This window comes from Chrysochloris asiatica, unplaced genomic scaffold, assembly GCF_000296735.1.
Source record: "Chrysochloris asiatica unplaced genomic scaffold, ChrAsi1.0 scaffold00011, whole genome shotgun sequence".
In the NCBI taxonomy this organism is placed as follows: domain Eukaryota; kingdom Metazoa; phylum Chordata; class Mammalia; order Afrosoricida; family Chrysochloridae; genus Chrysochloris; species Chrysochloris asiatica.
In genome coordinates, this window is record NW_006408529.1 from 1,588,795 (window position 1) to 1,594,846 (window position 6,052).

The 6,052-nt window shown below is 37.4% G+C and overlaps 1 pseudogene; it reads left to right on the plus strand.

Moving 5' to 3' along the window:
- Positions 1–1,293: 1,293 nt before the first annotated feature.
- LOC102834495 lies at positions 1,294–1,916 on the plus strand (annotated as a pseudogene).
- The last annotated feature ends 4,136 nt before the right edge of the window (positions 1,917–6,052 follow it).

Here is a 6,052-nt window from a genome sequence, read left to right on the forward strand (position 1 = left end):
CCAGCACATTATTCTGTAATATCATACCATGAACGTTTGACTGGGAAAGTACTTCTAAAAGGCAATGTCGCCACTTGTTACCATGTTCCCACCCTCAGGATAAATTTCTCCACTTATTTTTCTTTTTCAAAGTTTGTTGGTTTATAATGATACACTAAGCAAATAAACAAACAAAACAATAAAACAAATGCACCCACATTTTGAGAACAAAAACAAAATGTTACTTCTCTGTCACAGTGAAATGAAATGTCAAATGTTTTTTTTAGTAACAGCAATTATTGCATGATGACTGACCCAGTCCTAAACACCTTGCATATATTAACTTATCTAATTCTATAAGATAAGTGCCATGATCACTTCCATTTTTGAGATGAAAAAGTTGAGGCACCTAAAGAATAACTAAATTGTCCAGGGTCTCATAGCTGGTGCCAGTCTAGCTCCAGGATTCATTCTCTTTACCTGTACTCTGTACTGTCTTGCTGTATATTCAAACTATAGGTTCTCAACAAATGCTAGACAAAACTCTAAACAATGATTATGGAAACTATTTTAGTGAAATTTTTTTTAGATTTCTACCATTTTATTTACTTATTTATTTTAAACTTCTTATTGTGAATTGAATGAATGTTAATAGATAATATCATCAGCTTTACATTCAACAAACCATACGTCCTGCCTTATCTCAATGATGACAATCCCCTCTCTGCAGCAACAGTTTTTGTACTTTCTCCCTGTGCCTTCCCTTTTGCATCTTATACTTCATAAATGAACAAAGCAACAATATTTTATATACACATACTAATTAAAAAATATATATATATATATATTCATTTAAATATCCTAATGTCAGCCTCCTGCCCTCAGGCATACAACCTTAGTTGTCTTAGTCCATCGGCCTAGAGAACTCAGCTGCTCTCTGTTTAGGCCATTACCTCTGCCACCATCTCTGTTTTTGCCCCTTCTCTAGGTAGGATATCATGCTCCATTCTTACTCTTCTTTCTTGATGGTCTACAAAGATTACAGCCTAGGGAGCAGTTCTACTCTGCAACACTTGGGGTCACTGGGAGTTGGGGATGGCTTGACTGCAGTTAACCACAACAACTATATATGTGCCAGCTCTGTCCCTGGGTCTCTGTCATCAAGAAGCCCAGAGTCTAGTAGGGGAAACATTTTTGCAAGTCAACAGCCTGAATCTGCATGGGTGAAGAGACTTCTGCAGACTGATGTCTAAACTGTAGATTTGGGACTTGCCAGCCTAACTGTGAGACATTTCCTTGACATACACCTCAGACATGAAACTTCCAATCATGTGCTCCAACTCTGAAGATCAGATCCTGTATCAAACTGAGAGGTACAATCTCAAAATACAGACCTTTGGCTGTGAAGTACCCAACAAGGAGGAGGGGGACTACGTCTTAGTGTTTAAATTTGCTTAGGTTTCCTTTGCACAGTCTCAGCAGCAGGTGTTTGATGTACAATTGAATGGCCACAATGTGGTGAAGGATTTTGGATATCTTTGACCATATTGGGCACAGCACAGCTCATGATGAGATCATCCCCATGAGCATCAGAAAGGGGAAGATGAGTTTCCAGGGGGGAGGTATCTACTTTCACAGAGAAACTCTCCATTGAGTTTGTCAAAGGGTACTATGACAATTCCAAAGTCTGTGCATTCTATATCATGGCTGGGATGATCGATGGTGTACTAAAACTGCAGCCTCATCCAGGACTGGAAAAGAAGGAAGAGGAAGAAGAATATGATGAAAGGTCTAATCTCAAAAGACAAACCAACAAGAAGCCGGTGCAGTCGAGCCCCCATACACCCAACCCCTATGACTTGGACACCAGCAGCCTCATGTTCCCCATCCTGGTGGCCTTTGTAGTCTTCATTCCAACCCTCTTCTGCCTCTGCTGACTGTGAGAACAAATGGTCATCCTGAACAGGGCGAAGCAGTATGGGAAAGAAACCAAACACATTAGTTTGGGTTTCTGTGTTTTTCATAATGATTAACAAAAACCACACACACACACCAAAAAAAAAAAAAAAAATTAAAGGAGATAAAAAGAAAAAACAAGCAAGATCATTTGTTCCTGAAATGCAAGATTAACTACTTCCCCACTTTTCGTTATACATCTTCTACAATTACAGTTGTGACAATCACAATTAATCCTGCTGACAGTTACAATTGAATCATAAAATCCTTTCACCATCACCCCCATCCCCTTTTACCAGACCCATCAGGAGAAGAGGAAAACTATTCAGTAGGGATTCTAATTTACCTCCCTCATTCTGAAACTAAACACACTCATGAATGCTTGTAGACCAGTCACTTTGTGCCTTCATAGTCCCACATTTTTGATAGCCAATATCTACATTGCCTGTCTTCATCAACCCAGTGCCCTGAGGAAATAAGCTAGTTCCTTGATATGAAGAATTCTTCTATTCTGGTTAAAATACATCAACTGCATCCATAAGTAAAGTTTCGTTTCATCAAATTGTAGCAATTTCTACTTGCTCAAAATATCATTCATCTTTAGCTTCATCTGATTGAGTCTGGTCAGCTAGTTATCCAAGCTAGGTCAAGTGAGTACAATCTGCACATTTGGGAGTCATGCATTCCTCCCTGCACTTCAGACCAGCTAGATGCTTCACTCTTACTTCTAGCACCAGGGGTAGGTCAGTGTCTATGAACTTGGGAATTCACACATCTCCATAAACTTCAAACCAGCCAGATATATTCCACTTTTCTCTCTCATCTTGAAGTCAATGGGTGTCAATGGAACAAGTCAAAACTCAGCCCATGTTTTCATTGCTGAAGAATCAAAGAAGGAAGAGGAATCAACAGGAAGAACTTGTAACAGGAGTGTCTCCCAAAGCATATCTGCCCAGCCCTGGGCTGGTTTATACTAAGAGAAACACCTGGACAGACTTGAGGGTTTGTTGTTGTGAAGTTCTGTTGAGTCAGTTCTGTTGTGAAGTGCCGTCAAGTCGGTTCTGACCCATTGTGATGCTGTATAGGGTTTCTGAGGAGAAGCTGGTGAGCATGAACCACCAACCTTGTAGCTTAAATGGATTTGCAGTCTGGTACATTAACCCACAGTGCCACACCAGTACTCCAAAGGTAGGGTGGTGAAAAAAAAGGAGGAAAACGCCAAAAACAAAACGTTGAGTTACATCATAAGTTGTGCACCATCAGTAAATGAAAAGCTTTGCTCCATTTGCATCTGTTAAGCACTTGATCTCTTAATTGTCCCTTTATCTGAAGTATAGAGTTTTGGGATTGTCCTCTGAGCCTGTTTCATCCAGTATTTTGTGTTTTCACTGGCAGAGGTCTGCATAGTCTTTCTGCCTAGTCTCCCATTAAGCCCTGCCCTTTTCTCTGTCCTTTCTTGTTTTCTTAGCTACCTTTTGCTTTCTTCCTGTATGTTGTCTTAATGTCATCTTAAAAATCTTCTGGTGTTCAGTCTTTAGTGTCTAATGCCTCTAATCTGTTTTTCATGTTGTTTAAAAAAGATATTTGCAATGAAGTAATCATTGATCTTGCAAAATTCTGTAATCAGATCTCCAGCATAGTTTTTATCACCAGGGTCATATTTTCCAACTTTTGATACTTCCTCTTTGTTTCCAACCTTTGCATTCCAGTCACCAGTAATTCTTAGCACAACTTGTTTTCATGTTTGATAAATTTTAGACTGAAGAAGTTGATAGGAATTCTTCAATTTCATCATCACTAGTTTTTGTGGTTGATGCATAAATTTGAATAATAATGGTATTAACAGGTCTTCCTATGTTTATATGACTATTACTCTATCACAGACATCTCACTAATGATGAAGAACACCAGAATACTGTGAGATATAGTGACAGAAAATGAGCTCCTCATGTTGGAAAGCACTGAAAATATGATTGGGGAATAGCTGCTTTCTCAAACTAGAGTTGACCATGATGACATAAATAGAATAAAGCCTTTGGGACCTTTGTTTGCTGATAGGACTCAAGTCAAAATAAAGAGAAACATTGATAAACATCTATTAATAATCAGAACATGAAATATACAAATTATGAATCTAGGAAAACTGAAAGTTGTCAAAAATCAAATGAAACTCAGAAACACTGATATCCTAGGCATTAATGGGTTGAAATGGACTGGTATTGGCTGTTTTGAATCTGACAATCAAATGGTTTACTATTCTGGGAATGACAAATATAAGAGAAATGGTGTTGCATTAATCATCAAAAATAACATATAAAGATATATTTTGAAGCACAATGCTGTTTGTGACAAGATAATATTCATGTGCCTACAAAGACCATTTAATACCACTGCTATTAAAATTTACTCACCAACACTAAAGCCAGTTATGATGAAATTGAAGAATTCTACCAAACTCTTCAGTCTGAAATTAATCAAACATGCAAGCTAGAGACTGATAATTATTGGTGATTGTAATGCAAAGATGGGAAACAAAGTGGGATGGGATCAGTAGCTGGGAAATATGGCCTTGGTGATAGAAACGATTCTGGAGATCTCATGATAGAATTTTTCAAGACCAATGACTTCTCCATTGCAAATATCTTTTTAAACAACATAAAAAACAACTATACACATGGGCTTCACCTAATAGAATACACATAAATCAAATAGACTACATCAGTGGGAAACGACAGTGCAAAAGTTCCATATAATTAGACAAAACAAGACTAGAGGGAAACTGTGGACCAGACCATCAATTGTTCATATGCAGGTTCAGGTTGAAGATGAAGAAATTTAAAACATGGCCACAAGAACCACAATAGGGGCTTGAATTTAGAGATCATTTGAAGAACAGATTTGAGGCATTAGCTACTAAAGACTGAAGACCAGAAGAGTTTTGTGTTGATATCAAGAACATCATCCAGAAATAAGGCAAAATCTAATTAAGAAGATAAGAAGGAAAGAAAAGTCCAAAATGGATATCAGAAACAGACTCTGAAACTTGCTCTCTAGTGTAGAGATATTAAAATAAATGGAGGAAGTGAGAGGAAAGAGCTGAATAGAAAATTTCAAAAGGCAGCTCAATAAGACAGTCAAATATAATGAAATGTGTAAAGACCTGGAATTGGCAAATTAAAAATGAAGAACACACTCAGCATTTCATAAACCGAGGCAACTGAAGAAAAAATTCAAACCTCGACTTTAAATATTGAAGGATTCTATGGGCAAAATATGTTTTTTTTTTGCTTTTGTTTTTTAAATGATGCAGAAAGCATTCAAAGAAGATGGAAGGAATACACAGAGTCACTGTACTAAAATGAACTCGTCGTTGTTCAACTATTTGAAGAAGCAACATAAGATCAAGAGCTAATGATACTGAAGGAATAAATCCAAGGTACATTGAAGGCATTGGCAAAGAACAAGGCACAAGGAATTGATGGAATAGAAACAGAAATGTTTTGACAAACTGATGCAGCACTGAGGCACTCATCTATGCAAATAAATATGGGAGCCAACTACCTGGCCAACTGACTGGAAGAGATCCATATTTGTGCCCATTCCAAGGAATGTGGAAATCATCAGACAATATCATTAATATTGCATGCAAGTAAAATTTTGCTCAATACAATATGAGAATGACTTGAGCCATATATTGACATAGAACTTTCAGAAGTTTAAGCCAGATTCAAAGGAGGATGTGGAACAAGGGATATCATTGCTGACTCCCAATGGATCTTGGCTGAAAGCAGACAACAACAGAAAGATATTCACCTGTGTTTTATTGACTACACAAAGTTTTTTGATTGTGTGGACCATGGCAAGCTATGGACAACATTGTGGAGAATGAGTATTCCAAAACACTTCATTGTACTCATGAGGAACCTGTACATTTACCAAGAGGGAGTTGATTAAACAGAACAAGGGAAACCAAATATTTTACCAGGGTTGTGTTCTTTAATCATAATTATTCAATCTGTAGGTTGAGCAAATAATCTGAGAATCTGGATTATATGAAGAAAATCATTTAATTAAGATTGGAGGAAGGATCATTAACAACCTGTGATGTGATAAGCAG